The following is an 18446-nucleotide window of genomic DNA, read 5'->3' on the forward strand; positions in this document are numbered from 1 at the left end:
AGAAGACATGATACATAAAATAAAATAGGGATTGGAATTTAAATTAAAAGTAAAAGTAATCCTTTGCATTAACAATCCATGAAAATAATCCAATTACCACTTTAAACAAGAATTAAGAATATGGAATAAATAAAAGAGTAAGTAAGGAAACAAACTAGAATAGTATCTTCAATGGAGGTAATGACTCTTCAGTATCCAAAAGCAAAAGCAATAAACTAGGAATGTAAAGAGAAACTAGAGGAAGAGTAATTCCTCTCAAGATTCAGATCTAAAAACCTAAAAACTATCCTAATGAGAATATGTGAATGTGTATCTCTGTATGTCTCGAGTCTTTGCATGTTTCCTGGCTTTATTCTGTGTTTCTGGGCCGAAAACTGGGTCAAAACGCGACCCAAAATCGCCCCCAGCGTTTTCTGTTAATTTTGCAAATCGCGCAGGTCACGCGTACGCATCAGTCACGCGTGCGCGTCATTTGGCATTTTTCCTTGTCACGCGTACGCGTCGTTCATGCGTGCACGTCATCTTGCAGAACTCCATTCCACGCGTACGCGTCAGGCACGCGCGCGTCGGTGCTCGTTGTTCATCTCCTTAGTTTCTTGTGTTCCTTCCATTTTTGCAAGCTTCCTCTCCATTTTCTAAGCCATTCCTGCCCTATAAAGCCTGAAACACTTAACACACGGATCACGGCATCGAATGGTATAAAGGAGAATTAAAATATACTAATTAAAGATCTCTAGGAAGCAAATTTTCAATCATAAAACAATACTAGGAAGGGATTATAAAATCATGCAAATCATATGAATAAGTGGGTGAAGACTTGATAAAAACCACTCAATTAAACACAAGATAAACCATAAAATAGTGGTTTATCAAGAGACTTCACTCCAGAATGACTAATATTCTACCAATCTGCCAACGATGTCACCAACATCCTGAATTAGCATTCCACTGCTTCTTCACATGTCCAGTGTCAGCAGCAATCTGGACAAAATTTCGGACAACACCTTGTTCCTGCCAACCAACATGACCAATCGCCATAGAAATGGCTTAGTTCAAGCTTCATTTTTATTAAATCAAGACAACAAAGCAAGAATCTTCTTACCCAGTTTGCATACACGCTTTGGGGGATTTGTCTTGCTCGAAATCTTCAACTCTTTGAGGACAGATGCTTAACACCTGAAAAAATTTTGGCTCAGACAAGAAGATTAACTTTGGAAGTCATAAACTGGGCACTTCCTTCCTTGTGACTGTTCTTCTTCTTACTCTTGCATATTCTTATTTCTTTTCTTTAGTTTGGATTTCTTTGGGTACTGTTCACTTGTACTAGGAGATCCCTTTTGCTGTGATCGTTGTTGTTCAAGACTGTTTCTCTTTTTTACTCTTGCATATCCTTATTTCTTTTCTTTAGCTTAAATCTTTTTGGGTACTGTTCACTTGTATTGGGAGATCCCTTTTTGCTATGACCGTTGTTGTCAAAGTGTGGACCAAACTCTTCTTATGGAATAAATAATATCTTACCTTTGTCAAAAAAAATTATTTTAAGTCCAACTATGATTTATAAAAAAAACTTAAATGTGTAGAATTACTTTTTTTTTTTCGTACAACAATGACTAATGGTTAATTTGATGCAAGTAATTTGTTATGATCTACTAATGAGGCTAAAACAGAGAATATAAAACAATATTCTCAATGTGTCGTATGATGCCGTCTATCTATGCCTCTTGGTATTAGGGGTTGCAATGGGTAAGGTAAGGTAAGGTTTGGATCCAACCTTAACTCTACTTGCGAGTTGAAAATATCTCAATCCTAATCCTACCCGCTCGTAACCTGTGGGTACCCGACTCTACCCGCGGGTTACAGAAAATATACACTATTATTATATAACTTGATGATAATTTAAAATAGAACTGACTTTTATATAAAAAAATATTAAATTATCAATTTATGATTTTCTTTTAGTGGTTAAGGATCTTTTGTATTTAGTGGGAGGTCTTTGGTTTAACATCCACTTAAAACATATTTTTATATAAATATATAACATATACATATATAATGTGCGAGTTGGTCGGATAGGATTGAGACTCAACCTATACCTTACCCTATCCGCACAAAAATCTTATCCACACTCTATTCTACCTGCTGTGGATCAGATTGACAACCCTACCCGAGTGATGTCAGATTGAATATTCACAGATAGAGTATATATTGTCACTCCTACTTGGCGTCAATATTTTTCTTAATTGGTAAGATAAATCAAATTAGTACATAGAACCCATAATGATTATGTTAATCAAATATTATTTATTTCAATATAACAACGTTTCCTCCACGGTCAGCCGCTTGCTCACTCACAAAGTCACAGATTAATACTCAAATAAACCACTTAAAATACCAAGAAAATAAAATAAAATAAAATTGTAACGATAAGCACGCATTTTTGTGAAAAAAATTGAAGTTTTGTGTCAATTGCTTCAACTCAACTCTACTTATCTCCTTCTTTTCTATTTTTTCCCCCTTATTTGTTAGTTCTAATTATAAAGAATATTATATTTTATATTTTGGACTCCTAAACAATTTAAATTTGAGTCGGCAGTAGTAGTTACTAAATCACCTTCGCCTAATTTCTGTTCATTTTTTATTTCCTTATGGTTAGAGAAAAAGCACCTTCCAACTAATTTTCGAGGGGTAAGAAGATAAGACTCTTTATGAGTCCATGAAAGGATATTTAGCCTCGCTAAGGAGCTATATATATCCCATGATCAGCACTAATAACTAAAATTATCCGTCATGCAATAATTTTTATTTTCTTTTGTTTTATTTTCGGTTACGGATACAATGGATGTATGTGACTTTGCTCTATGTATATGCTTGGTGCAGATGATAAAATTTCATTTTTAGATTTATTTGAAGATACCATGTGTGGACATATCATTTAATAATGATTAGACTAATCAAAAAGATATTTTTTTAAAGAATTAGCAGATAAAATAAATTGCCAATGAGTAATAGCTCAAATGGCATAGTCTCTCCATACTCAATTAAGAAGTTGCGAGTTCGAGTCTCATATCTTTGGTAAAAAAAAAAACAAATAAAATAAATTTCCGTGATAAATTGAAAAAAATGTCAAGTTTTTTTCATTTTTGAAATGCAAAGAGTAAGTATATGTCTAATTAAAGTAGGAGCGGAGTTAAATGAAATATTAGAAGAGGGGCAAAAATATTTATACAATAAAATAAGATTAAAATAAAATTTTAAAATGGACTAAACTGAAATTTACATACAATTTACATGTAAAAAATTAAAATTAGAGGAGCATTGTCCCCTTTTTCTCTATGTAGTTCCGCCCCTGAATTAAAGAATACTAAATAAATAAGCAATAATTAAATAATGCAAAAAATAAAATTAACTTTAAAATATTTTACTATTTTTTTTGTGTCTTCTAAATATTTTTGTATATTGTTTAAATTTTTAAATTAATATATTAAAAAATTCTTTATTTCATCACTTTAAGTTATTTTTCTTATGAGAATTGAGAAACGAATATACAATATAAGTTTTATTTTTATTTGTTATGATATCACTTTTTTTAAAAACTAAAACTGATAGGAGGAGGTATATACAAGAGCTTTTTTGGATTTTTTTTTGAATTTTTTGTATATATATTTTTTTAAATGTACCGTATGCTAATTTTTTTTTCTCTTGAAGTTCGACATAGATTATATTTTAGATTTTTTTATCGTAAAAATTCTAATATCATGTAATGATGTCATTCCTCCCAAAAAATCAAATTAACAAAACGAGACACATGAATAATTATATTTTTAGTATATCATTTTTGGTTTAAAAGCTAGCCGTCCATAAGTGATTTGGTAACTGAAAAAATAAAATGTCATGATTTTAGAAAGATAACCCATGTCAAACATAATTAAGCATTTATTATTTGTCAAAAAAAAAATTCAATTAATCAAGTATAACAAGTAGATCCAACCACACAAACATAACCGCAACGAAAAGTTGAGAATTCATTTCTTTTTCCCTTTTGATTAACTTTGAAAATGTGATACGGACAACAATGTGGTCATCAAGTGATAAGACCAAACACATTTAGACAAAACAAAAAAAGAAAAAACAAGTTCTACAAGATTAGTAGCTTCTTGAGTAGAAGAATTTGGAAATGGGTGTCATCATCATTCATCAAATGGCAAGGATCATAACTCAAATTAAATGAATGATCACAATGGAAGTATTTTCCCATAACTCATTGCTGGTCCCCTGCATGTGGATTATGACTGAATTGCAGAGGGGTCCAATTTTGGAAACATGAGAAAGGTCGGAGAAAGTGTAATGGTTGTTCGTTACTGGCTTTTAGATTTGATAATTAGCACTCTTGACATATAGTAATCATTCTAATTTCTTAACCAGAAATCTCACATTCAAGTCCTAATAATGGAAGAGATTTTTACCTCTTTTATGAGATTTTTGTTGAGTTAAATCCCAAAATGGTCTTTGAAATTGGCGTCGTGCACTAAAATCGTCTCTGAGATTCTAATTGCACTAATTATGCTCTGAAATTGACAAAAATGCACCACGTTAGTTCCCGACCCATTTTCTATTATCGACGTGATGACATAACTAGATGACATGGGCTATTAGTGACACGTGTCACTCCATGATTCGGCCACGTGTAATGGCATGATGATGTGTTGACCAGTCACACGTGGCATGTTAATGTGGATGGTTGTGCCACGTGTCACAATGCTATTTGGCCACGTATCTGTTTGTGCCACGTGTCGCAACAGTATTCGTCCACGTGTCATCCATTATGTCATCATTGTAGATGCACCAAATTAGTCCATCACTTTGCATTAAGAGACTCATTTTAGTTCCTGAAATTGAATATCGTGCACCAAACTAGTCCATTCACCAATTTTTTCTCAAGGAACATAATTGGTGCAATTGAAATCTCAAGGATAATTTTAGTGCACGACGCCAATCTCAAGGATCATTTGGGGTTTAACTCTATTTCTATCTAATCAAAGCGAATTATCAAATTCTTGATAATAAGACTTTAATACCAGTGATACATTGGGATAATAAAAAAACTCCTTTAACATTCCAAAGTGTAAAGCATTCTACTTACACAGTTTTCATAGTTTTAAATTGTACTTGAGAGGAGGGATACATCTAAAATGAATTTAATAATTTTACAATAAATTTTTACATCTAAATTATTCAACTAACCAAATCTAACAAAATTGTTCTAACTTAATTTAGCTTTATTTGCCACTACCTCTAACTAACTTTTGAGAGAACGCACGATTATATATAACTGTCTTTTCTATTCGGATTTTATTTTTTTATTTTGCAAATTTTCTCAGCATTTTTTGCATTCTCTTCCTTCTTTGTGTTCTCTTTGTATTCTATGTTCTCTCTATTCACGATCAATGCTCTTTGATCTGATTTGAATATTTGAATCATTTTTTTAAATCAAGCAGTGAAATCAGATTTGAACAAGTATTTCGTTTTCAAAGACAATGAATAATGTAAATTCAGACTGTCAGTGAACCATGGAGAGTTTGATTATTGTTTTGAAATGAATTAAGTAGACGTGGTTTAGTTCGATCCTAGTTAATATTCTTCATTAGTAGTTGATACTCCTGTAGTTGAATAATTTGTTTGTAAAAATTGACGTCCATGATTAAAGGTTTGAATTTGAATATAACGTAGGAGGTTTGAATTGTTATTTCGTTGAATCTATTTCGTTCCTAGTTTCGGTGTATTTGAAAATACATTTTGATTTAATCTGGACCTGTTTTCGATATTTTTCAGTTTCTTTATGATGTTGATGAGCAGTTTATGCCAAAGGTTAGAATGACTTTTAACACACTTGAAGAAACTGAAAAATTCTACAAAGATTATTCTAAATTTGCAGGTTTTTCTACAAAAATTTAGAAAACAAATAAGAAGGAAAATAAAATTAAGAACCAATTGATTACATGTAGCGGAGAAGGTAAATGAAAATCGAACATGTCTCAAACTCAGAAGACAAATCACTCAGCTGGATTAAATTGTCTTGCAAGAATATATATATATTGAAGAACGTTGCATTTGGATTATTTCAAAGGTTGTTTTGTATCATTCACATCCGTGATGTCCAAATCAAGTAGAAATGTTTAAACAACACAGGTAGTTAAGCATGTTTTGTACGCCGTATAATTGAGAATAACGACGAAACTAGACTTAGACCAAGAAAAACATATTAATCATTTGTGGCAGTAGTAGGAGATCATCATGAATTAAGTTTTATTAAAAAAGATGTGAGAAATTACATTATGAGAAAAGTCCGTAACGTTTTCGAACTAGACGATGCCAAAGAACTTAGGAAATATTTATTAAGAAAAAAAGAGAAGAATCAAAATTTCTTTTTGGGCTGACGCAAGAAGTAGGGCTGACTATGAGTATTTTGGAGATATTATTTCATTCGACACCACTTACAATACAAATAGATTATTTCGCTATTCTAGTATATGTGTTTTGTAAAACAACTTTCGGTGCATATGATCTTTTGTTTGTGTTGTTGATCTAGGTATAACTTGGTTTTTAGTTCTTTTGTTAATGTCAATCGCCATGGTCATTCTAAACTTATGGGATGTGCTTTGATGAAAAATAAGAATATTCAATCATTCAAATGGTTATTTGAATATTGGCTTCGTTGCATAGGAGAAAAGGCTCCAAAAGACATTCTTATCGATCAATGTGCATCGATGTAAAGGGATATTGGGAGTTGTATGCCTACAACCATTCACATATGGTGTATTTGGCATATTATGAAGAAGATTTCACAGAAACTAAATGGCTACAAAAGACACGAAGAAAATGAACAAGAGATGAGTCATGTTGTTTGGAACTCTTTTATAAAAGATGCATTTGATAGAAATTGGAATTATTTTCTTATGAAGTATGGTATTGGAGACAATAAATGACTTTCAAGTAAGGGTGTCTTTATTAAAATTAACTAATGCTGTTATTTTTAGTGTTTGGATATTCATGTGTTTTGCTTGTGTAATAGAGGTGCCAACTTGTTAATTTTTCGGTGCATTTCGTTTCTGATTCACATATTTTATCATTTTTTCAGAATTTTTCGAAAATCGTCATTTATGGACCCCAATTTATCTTGATCACCACTTCTAGGCCGGGATGAGAAACACATAAAGGAGTGAGAGCATGTATGCGTTTTTAACAAATTTATTATGCGCAATAGCTCACTGATCCAATTCGTCAAACAATATAATAATTGCCTAGAAAGTAGAGAGCAAAGAGAGAATCCGATGCTGTAGATTTCATACTATCATACCGTGTGCAACAAAATCATCAATAGAAGCTCAATTTCAGCATGTGTATACTCCTGAGAAGTTCAGAAAAGTTCAAGCACAATTTAAAAGAAAGGTAAATTGTATCACAAGATCAATGCAGTCCGCTCTAGGTTTTACAGCATATGAAGTTGTAGAACATGTTTCAAACTCAACATTTAATAAGTTAAGGTTACATATGACACAATATTACGGGAAGTAAAATGTCAGTGCTTATTATTCGAGTCAAGAGAGATATTGTGCCGTCATTTTCTGAGTGCATTAGGCTTTGAGCGAGTAGATAAAGTGACACCAAGATATATATTAGAACAATGGAGTAAAAATGTAAAGAGAAGGCACACATATCAAGAGAGCCACGACGAGCCTTTATTGGAGCCAAAAAGCAAGAGATTTGATGATTTGGTGTTTCGGTCACATAATATTTGTGAATCTACATTAGAATCTTAGGAGTTGATAGCGATTCTACACCGCACTTATGATAATGTGATGACTGAGATGCAAGAATATAAAGCCAAAGGTAAAGAAAAATGTTTGTTATCACACAAAGATGCTTCCTTGGATGATATTAAAAGATACTTCCTTGGATGATATTAATGACCTTCAAAGTCTGCCTCGCGTGAAAACAAGGGGACGCCCCAAAATTATGTTGGGATCAAATACCAAAAAATAGATTGCAAATGCATCAAAGAAAAAGAAAAAAAAGCTCTAACAGAAGTAAAATTGATGTACTTTAATTAGGTAAAATTGTCTTTGTGCATGTTAATGGTTATGCTAATATATGATTTATTTTTGCAGTTGAACCTTTTAGATGATGGATCAATGATGCAGTCAAATCCCAGCATTTATCAAGGACAAATTATGAATTATCAATTCAGATATTCAAGAAAATAAGATAGTTTTTTTTTTGGTATTTTTTTGGAATTATTTTCGGTGTTTTATTGAACAATTTTGGTGCATTCTATGTAGTATTTTTATTTTTTAATAGAAATGAGATTTACTTTTAATATTTTCCTATTTTATTCCATTTACCATGTTACTGTTGGTTTTGAAATTAATTTTTGTTTGTTCATGATATTTTAATCTAATAGTAAGTATTACCTTTGGAATTGTGTTATATTAATCAATAGTAAGTATTGATTTTTAAATTATTTTCTGTGCAACACCCTACCACACAGAGATTTACGCCTAGGTCATAAATCAACGGTGGTGAGGTATTACAACCTCCAAAAACAAAATATATACATAGTATTTGAAGAAATATACGTTAACTAGGAGCCCGTGAAGAAAAGACATAATCGAAAATTGCATCTCGTTCGAAAACCGACGATATACATAAGCAGAACGACAGAAAAAAAAAATATATATGATTCAAAAAGTTATTCATAACAGCACTAGTCTTGACCTGCGAAGATAAGGACGACTAGTTAATTAATATAATACAACTCAAAAGTATAAACATAAACACAATTTCTGTTTCTCCAAAATCAACCTCTAAGAGGGATATACAAATCATAATATATAAAAGTGGAGAATATATATATAATCTAAGTACAAAATATAAATTCCAAAAGAAATATTCGCTTCGCAGAGAGAAACTGGCACGCTCAATGAGGTGCATCACGTCCAGTACCTGTAAAGTAGAAATCCCCAAAACGGGTGAGAACATCATTCTTTACAGGGTTCTCAGTAGGAGTAACAGTTCCAAAGTAGAGATGATGTAAAGACTACATGAATTCTTTAGGCGATCCTAAAACTTCAACAGGTAGAAATACAAGCCAAGAAGTATACTAAACCAGAAAATAGTAAGGTATGCTAGGTGTAACTAACTATATTTATATATTCAGGTTTTCACTCGCCCTTTCTCTTTTCATCAAACCTCAAGTCCCTCTCAGCCTATTTCTTATCATTTCTCTGACCTTTCACTCATCCTATTTTTTTTCGGTCTCAAGTTATCCCCATTTCATCTCAACAAACCATATACATGGTGTCACAGTTAATCAGTAACAACAAACACAAGTAATGATATTCAAACACAACCGAATTCAATTACAACAATTATGACAAATAGCAGTTAAACAATAATAATCATATAGGGAAACTATATATACAATAAACACACTCAAACAATGTCACATATATGCCAATGATGCAAGTCTATCTTATTGGCCATGAGTTCACACGTTGGTTATGTTGCTAGACCCGACTCGGATACGCGGGATTTAACCACCATCCTTATCTGTAGGTTCTATAAACAAGTGGGATTACACCACCATCCTTGCTCGAAACACACAAGCGGGATTAAACTACCGTCTTTGCCTTCATAGTAAGTGGAATTTAACCTCCATCCTTATTAGGTACCTCGAACAAGCGGGATTAAACCACCATCCTTGCTCAGGTTACATTCGTAACTCAATCTGCAAGCGGGGTTAAACCACCGTCCTTGCCAAACACCAAACAATATGCAAACGTGATCAAACCTCCGTCCTTGCTACACAATTCAATCTGTAAGCGGGATTATACTTCCGTCCTTACAGCACAATTCATTGGTACGTGAGCGGGATAAAACCTCTATCCTCACTGCAGGCAGGATAAACCACCATCCCTGCACAATGGTTTATGCACTGAGCAGGCAGGATTATACCACCATGCTTGCCAGGCCAAAAACCCCTCATCATATTCACAGTCACACTATACACATTCCATCTATTCTCGGGATATCATACTCACCCTCGTCATACCTTACTCATAATTGACCACTATTCCTCACTATCACATATCTCATTAACACACGAGCAGGATACAACCACCGTCCTCACAACCATTTACAATTCCAGCTCATTCTCTTCATTCAACCATGCCATATGAATCCCCAATTCAAAATCCAATATTTTTCTTATCAAGTACCAAACTCACATCATCATCAATTATCATCAAAATTATATTAAACTTCTTTCATAGTCATAATCATAGTTATTCACCATCGTTTCTCAATATCAATTCACTAGGCTTCTTCCCTAACTGCTTTATCCTCTATGACACTGGCTCTAGACTCATAACAGAGCTTACAAGGGTTAAGAAGGCTCGAAAAATGGTTAAAACTCAAAAATACAATTTTTGCAAAATAGGGTGGTCACGCATATGCATGCCACCCCTCGCGTACGCATGACTATTGAAATTGGAAGGTCGCATACGCAGACCACCTCCTGCGTAGTATAAAACAGAAGAGGATCCATGCGTACGCATGATGTAACACCCTACCATACTTAATATTATGCTTAAGTCATAAGACTGAGTTAGTAAGGTATTACGACCTCTAAGAATAGTAATATATATATATATAATAATAGAGAAAAGATACTTAACTAGGAGCCTTGAAAAACGGGTAAAACAAAATCGCAAAACAAAAAGCGCAACGCTCAGAAAAGGATTACTTGCGTGCTAAGAAACCTAATAGGAACATGATAAAGTTAAGCAAAAGAATAAAGGAAAGCCAAGGGAACAGCATAACTAGCCCCTGACTTAGCCTGCGAAGCTAAGGCTGGCCAGAGGATATATATATATATATATATATATATATATATATATATATATATATATATATATATATATATATATATATATATATCCCCAAAATATACCAAAATACCAAAATAAACTCCTATCTCTCCCTCAACCTCTAAGAGGAGCAGTATACATAAGTTACTTGGAGAGTAAGCTAAATACATATATACATATATACAAATAAAAAACCAAAATATACCCCAGGACTACTTCGCTTTCCAGGATCCAGACGCCTAGTGAGGAGCCTCTCGACCTGCATCTGAAAAACAACAATACAATATGGAATGAGAACCGGAGGTTCTCAGCATGGTAAAAGTGCCACGCGCATAAGAAATACGGTCCTGAGAATGCCATAGGCAATCCTAGAACTCCGTTATACAATTATTCAACTTAATTACTAAACAGAAGCTATAACAGGGGTAGGTATTCTAAATCTACCTAATTTACTCAATTTCAATCCTAATCTAACACCAAACCATTTCTCCTTTTCCTCCATCCTTTCATCATTCAGAATGCAACAGAAACAAGCAACCAAACAAGTTCACGCACAAGTAATGATCAAATAGTACAAATAGCAAGTATAACAAATAGCAGGTAATATATATATATCAATTAGGCATACCCAAGAAATGCATAGCAATCAATACAAACAAATGCATATGATGCATGCCTGTCCTATGGCTGATGGGGCCCATCTGTCGGTTATCCAGCCAACCCGACAAGTCCGAAAACCTTAGACTGTCCCCCATCGCGCATCCCCAAGAGTCTATGCATAGAGTTCACATTCAATCATCATATAAATCACTCAATGGGGTTATCCATACCCGGGAATTTATACGTGCCCGGTCACCCTTACGACGTAGGGTTAACAGAGTATCGAGAATCAACCTGGAACACGTGGTGGCGAGCCACGGTTTTTACCCAGGGAAACTCGTATCTCAGATATCATCATTCATAAGCCATTTCATAATCATAATCATTATTTAATCATTCATCAATTCATGGCATGTTAACTCCTTTTATAAACAACCTCCCTTTCACATTTTTCATCATCATTCCCTTATAATTCATCTTAATTATCCTTTCTGCGTCCTGACCAAACTATTTATCAAACTCTTCTCAACCTTCTTATTATCGAATAATCTTAAAATCAACCCAACTCTAACATTAAATCAGTCACATCACACGAAGGATAAACTTTAACTTCTCGAACCCATGACTATCACTAAGACATCCTCGACACTCTATTTCCTTTTCTGTTTTTAATATAACAAATGAACTCGGAATTGCGCAAACTTTATGTCCAGGCGTTCATCTTGAAATAAGCTTTCTAAAAAACCAAAGATCATAATTTTCTGATTTTTCTAGCCTTAGGAATAAAGGAAAAACAGTGACTGTTCTGCAGTGCATGAAACCAGAAAAACAGCAACAGCATGTGATATTCAAAATTCAATATAAAATTCAAGTTAAATCCAATGACTTTAAAAATTAATGTAGTTACACTTCACTCATCCAGGTTTCTTTCTCAACTAGTTTTGAGTTAATATCATTTTAATAAAGAAGTTACATTACCTGGAAGTTAAGTAAAAATGAGTCAAAATCTGTTTTTGAAACCAACAAGCTTAGTACCTTTCAATTTGAATAACTTTTATTACAAAACTCCAATTAAGCTAAATTTTGATTTGGAAACTCCTAGCTCATCCAGAAACAACTGTGTCTTAGTTGAAACCTAATTTCTATTCAATTCTAAGAGTTACAAGTATTGGAAGTTGATGCATAGCTTGCTGAAATCTGTTTCTTTTCAGTTTTGACCACCAATATTCAAAAATTCACAACTCCCAATCCTTAACTCTTAAAATTCTGAAGTTTTAGAGAAATAAATTAAGTTAATCAAATTTTATAACAAAATTATTTTCGCTCCAAAACTCAACTCGTAGAAGTCGCAGCAAGACAAACAAGTTGCTGTCCTGTTTAACCTTTTCTGCTGCAGGACAGATTTAACAACCTAATTTTAAAAATTTGCCATAAATTGTATATTTAACAAAAAGGTCCCAAATTTTCCAGTTTAGTTCCTTATATTCCCAAGTTTAGCCCAGACTTGGTCTCATGCAATTCCGATCATTACATAATTAGTTACAGCAAATGCAATACCACCACAACACAACTCTACACCCTTATTAACAAACACCAATCCTAATCCATCATAAATAAATATAAGAGCACACCATTAATAACTTCCACACCTCATAATTCCAATATATATAGCCACCAACAAATCTATTCCAACAACATTACAAGGCTAATCATTAAATAGAACAAACAATTCAACTTATCCTATGGTTCCTCTAACCTAAGTTTTCACAACACCGTAAATATTAAACGTGCGAAACTTGAACCATACCTTGGCCGATCACTTAGTTCACCCAAGGCAGCCTCACAACTCAAAATCACAGCCCCTCCAAGCTCAATCAAATAGCCCCAAAGTAAGCCTTGTCACCAACAAAGCTCCAAGTAATCCAAATTCAAGTCCAATTCATAAACACCCTCTTAAACTACACCTAATACACATATATATGTTCCAATTCAGTTTTCTATTACCAAAAACAAGATTGAGCTAGGGTTAGGGTGTTCTTACCATACCCATATGCTCAACAGCTTGAGCCCACAAGTTCCGGAAGCTAACTTGAACCTAGAACATAGAAATTGGACAAGATTCACCATAGGTTTCCAAGTTTACCAAAGAAAGAGGGATAGGGATTCTGAACTTAATAGGAGGCTTACCAGTGAAATTGTTCGGATAGAAAGGTGACGCGCTGAGCGTGTGGCCGCGAACAGTGCGGCGATCGGAGCCCGGACGGAGGAGTTATGGTGGATCAAAGGGTTAGGGTTTGAGAGCTTCTCTCCCTTTCCTCCAATTCTGTTTTGGCGTTGCAGCAACTAATGAGGAAGAAGAAGGCTGCTGTTTCCTTTATATTATGGGTCCGGTTGGACCCACGGGCTCGGTTTGTGCCCCGGTTCAACCGGTTCGATCCTTTCGGTCCGATTTTGGGCCAAATTTTCGAAATTGGTATCAAAATTCTCGTTTTGACGAGCTCTATCCTATTTTGATACTAGTTTTGTATTTTTAATTTTCCTATTTAAAATTTGATTTATTGACTAATTATTTTCCGATTTTAGCGGGGTTTACATTCTACCCACCAAATTAGGAATTTTGGCCTCAAAATTCATATTCAATTATCTGAAAAGAGGTGTGGGTAGTATTTTGGCATATTCAGAGTTTCTTGAAACCGACTTCGTCACTCGATACGTCCATCTCCTTTCATTTAAGCTGGCTTAGGTTGTAAGACATGAATTTGATTTAGAGGCATGCTTCAGAAGTTACGACATACGGAGTATGTTGGAATAGGTTCGAAAGGTATGACAAAAACTATTTGGTATGCCACTGACCATCAATACTCTCCAAATTTTGAAATAGGCTAACTTGGCGGGATTTAACTTCTTAGATCTGCCTATCTCTTTTGTCGGCTCCCATAATGAGAATCTTTACTCAAATTTGCATAACTTTTCCTCTATTGTCTCGGCTATCAAATTCAGAAATTAAGACATTCGATGTTCCAGTTTCCAATTAATTCAAGGTTGTTTAGCATACTGTAGAGTCTCACCTTCTCCCTGATGTATAGTCTCGTTGGTATTCCTAATAAGTAATTTGCTCCGATGGGCAAAACGGACTTGATCACTTGATCCACGATTCCCTAACAGTATCACCTTTTGTCTTAGACCTTGGCAATCTATTATGAAATCGATAGCTATTCCCTTTTACCTTTAATGTAGAACCTTCGACGGCTGTGGCATTTCGAATGGTTTCTGGTGGTCTCTCATTTCTTTCTCATACGTTAAACTTGTAATCACATAGATTTCCACCTCGTTCTTCATTTCTGGTTGCTCAAAATATCTTCTTGGATTCGTGGTAGGTTTTAGAAATCTCAAGGTAACTTCAAAAATTTCTCTTGTAAGCTTCTAACAAGTTTCTTATTTCAACTTCCGACCTCAACACATAACCCTCTCTTGGTGTCTTCTGGATTCAACCGGTTTCAGTACTCTTAGTAGCCCCTTATCACCGTTATTGCACTCCTTAAGTCTTTGACTTTACAATCTCTATTTCGACATTAAACATATAAATCTTTCTTAGTTCCCTTTTGTTTGCCAGACTTCGACATCCTCGGTAGGTCTTTATCGTCCCCTCACGCTTCCTGCATTTCGTCTTTGCTATGTGTTAAAACTGCAATAGATTTAGTTTGACTCCTTTAGCTATTTCCTTAATATCCAATTTAAAGTTCCAACTTATCTAGCCTTCCTTTCTCCGAAATTTATATCCAAGCATTTCCCCAAAAACTTCTTACTCAGGGCGTCTGTTACCACTTCACGATGTTGTATTTACACGTATCCTAAACCCTCTAGTAATGTATCGCACTAATTCCGAGTTGTTAAATAAGTTCGGGTATTCTAATTACTGAATTTGGGGTTAATCCTTCTCTTGGAGTTTGAAAGTTCTCTTCATATTTAGGTATCTATGTAACCGGTGTATTTCTAGCGCATTAAACTAATCATAGGCTTTGTGGTCGACAAGAATTTAAAGCTCCAAAACTCTTTTTGACGGCGCACGCTTACCTGCTTCATCTTCCGTATCCAAAAGTCATGCTCTTAAGGAACCAACATCTCCACAGTCAAAACTATATTTTATACGTGATACTAATATAGGCTCAAGTTAATTTTCAAAAGGACATTAAGCTCGAAAAATGAATGAGCAATACAAACAGTGTTCGTAATGAGTTAGAAAGGAAATCTTGTACACGGTTAATCAGGATTATACCGAAATGATGGAATACACAAGGAGAGGAACCTAGGTGCATCTCAAGAAAAGAGTTCAAATTAGAGACCTTTGGTAGGAAGAATAGAGCGTACAGAGTCAAAGAAGTCTCAGCTGACTCTGAGGAACATGGTTTGCGAATAGGGGCAACTCTGGTAATAGCGAGCATACAAGATTCAAGGATTACACGCTTATACCAAGACAAGCTCAGACTCATCCTGGAAGAAACAATATTCATGCGCACAAGGAGTAAAGTTAGAAAGGTAGTCAAGCTATTTAGGAAGAGCTCCGGATCGAATGTCAATGTAGGTTTCAAAAGAAAGATTAGATCAAATCGCGAAGATTCGTTAGCACACTCTCTCTGCATAAGGTTTCCTACCGTTCTCTTCCTTCTTCTCCGGCATAACCGACGCTTCCCACAAAGAAATAGTTGGTTAGGTGATTCCCTCTTCTAGTACTCCCTTCCACTCAATCCTAAATTCTACTGATTATAATGATGTCTTCGCTTGTGGTGCGATTGAAGTTAATCCGGTTTCCGGTACTAAGCCTATCGCAAACTCGCTTTCTCTCTGGAATGGAAGTTCTGACACACCTTCAAGAATTGTCTTAGAAACTCTCTCGTATAGAGGTTTGATTTCATCTTCACTTACCTCTTAACAATTAACATCTAAAGGCTGTGTTCGCTCTACTCCTCTTCCTCAAAGTTTCACCGTCACTGAATTCTAAACAATAACTCCGCGTAACCTTCAACACTCCTGATTTCTTAGATATGGTCCAACCTGCTTCCACTACGTTACTTAATCCTTAACCTTCAAAAGTCTAACCACCCCTCTAAGGTAGCTAAGTGTCACTCCGTCTCAATAACCAATAGTTTTTGACTAATTATCGACTTGGACCTCATGATTACTGAAACTTGTCATACATCACGAACGAGTATTACATATTAACTGTATGCAAGGAAATTAGAAATTTACCTGATGGTTTAAAATTACCTCGGCTATGAGAATTAAATTCAGTTGCATCCCGATTTTCTTTGTATGGACAATTCCAAGACATATGCCCTGGTCTCCCGCACTTGTAACATACGCCTAATCCGGCCCTGCACGGTCTGTTTGGATGGTACTCCTTGCACCTTGGGCACCTTAAATTATTCAGTTGAGTACTAGTTTTCTCTTCAGCATTCGGATCCAGACGGTTATCGTTCCTTCGGTCAGTGCTCCAGCGCTGAGAATGTGAAGCGACAAAGTGATTCTTTTTGAAAGTTTGGCTCCTCGGTGTAATCTTTCCCTTTTTCTTTGTGAAGGGTTCTCGGTGATCACTTCTTGCTACCTCAGCCCTCCTTGAGCTTTCTCCCGTTGCCTGACCCACGTTAACCTGCTCCAGATAACTCAGTGGTACCCTTGTATTCGGAGCATTATGTCCACCTTCATATTCATTATCATCATTGTTGCCAGTTCCAGCTTGTGGTTGCATCCCATCCATTACTCGGATGGTCGCGGCAGCAACAGTACCAATGGCAGCAGCAACACTCGTCATTGCGGTCACAATATCAGTCAAACTATCTATTGGTATGGTTACCTCATTAGCTATCCATCCTTGACCTCGATTACGCTCACGATCGCGCCCACGAGACGCCATTTGGTTCCTGTTCACACCAAACAAGTGATATCAAGGTGATCAGTCTCAATATCTCTAGTTTAGTATTTCAAAGTCCCAAATGCATGCTCATGAGCATTCATGCCTCATATATCAGTTAGATACCCTAAATAGCATGTTTAGACACCCAGAGTATGCCCAGAGGCATAATTAGTCCGTCCCTCAGGCTCTATAGGAACGAACTGCTCTGATACCATAATGTAACACCCTACCATACTTAATATTATGCTTAAGTCATAAGACTGAGTTAGTAAGGTATTACGACCTCTAAGAATAGTAATATATATATATATATATAATAATAGAGAAAAGATACTTAACTAGGAGCCTTGAAAAACGGGTAAAACAAAATCGCAAAACAAAAAGCGCAACGCTCAGGAAAGGATTACTTGCGTGCTAAGAATCCTAATAGGAACATGATAAAGTTAAGCAAAAGAATAAAGAAAAGCCAAGGGAACAGCATAACTAGCCCCTGACTTAGCCTGCGAAGCTAAGGCTGGCCAGAGGATAAATAAATAAATAAATATATATATATATATATATATATATATATATATATATATATATATATATATATATATATATATCCCCAAAATATACCAAAATACCAAAATAAACTCCTATCTCTCCCTCAACCTCTAAGAGGAGCAGTATACATAAGTTACTTGGAGAGTAAGCTAAATACATATATACATATATACAAATAAAAAACCAAAATACACCCCAGGACTACTTCGCTTTCCAGGATCCAGACGCCTAGTGAGGAGCCTCTCGACCTGCATCTGAAAAACAACAATACAATATGGAATGAGAACCGGAGGTTCTCAGCATGGTAAAAGTGCCACGCGCATAAGAAATACGGTCCTGAGAATGCCATAGGCAATCCTAGAACTCCGTTATACAATTATTCAACTTAATTACCAAACAGAAGCTATAACAGGGGTAGGTATTCTAAATCTACCTAATTTACTCAATTTCAATCCTAATCTAAC

At 35.0% G+C, this 18446-nt stretch overlaps 1 pseudogene; it reads right to left on the minus strand.

The window, feature by feature from the left end:
• Positions 1-17436, minus strand: part of LOC112723842 (probable LRR receptor-like serine/threonine-protein kinase At1g67720) — a 59814-nt pseudogene extending 42378 nt beyond the window's left edge.
• Positions 17437-18446: the final 1010 nt, after the last annotated feature.

The sequence above is a fragment of the Arachis hypogaea genome, chromosome 11 (genome assembly GCF_003086295.3).
Source record: "Arachis hypogaea cultivar Tifrunner chromosome 11, arahy.Tifrunner.gnm2.J5K5, whole genome shotgun sequence".
Lineage (NCBI taxonomy): Eukaryota > Viridiplantae > Streptophyta > Magnoliopsida > Fabales > Fabaceae > Arachis > Arachis hypogaea.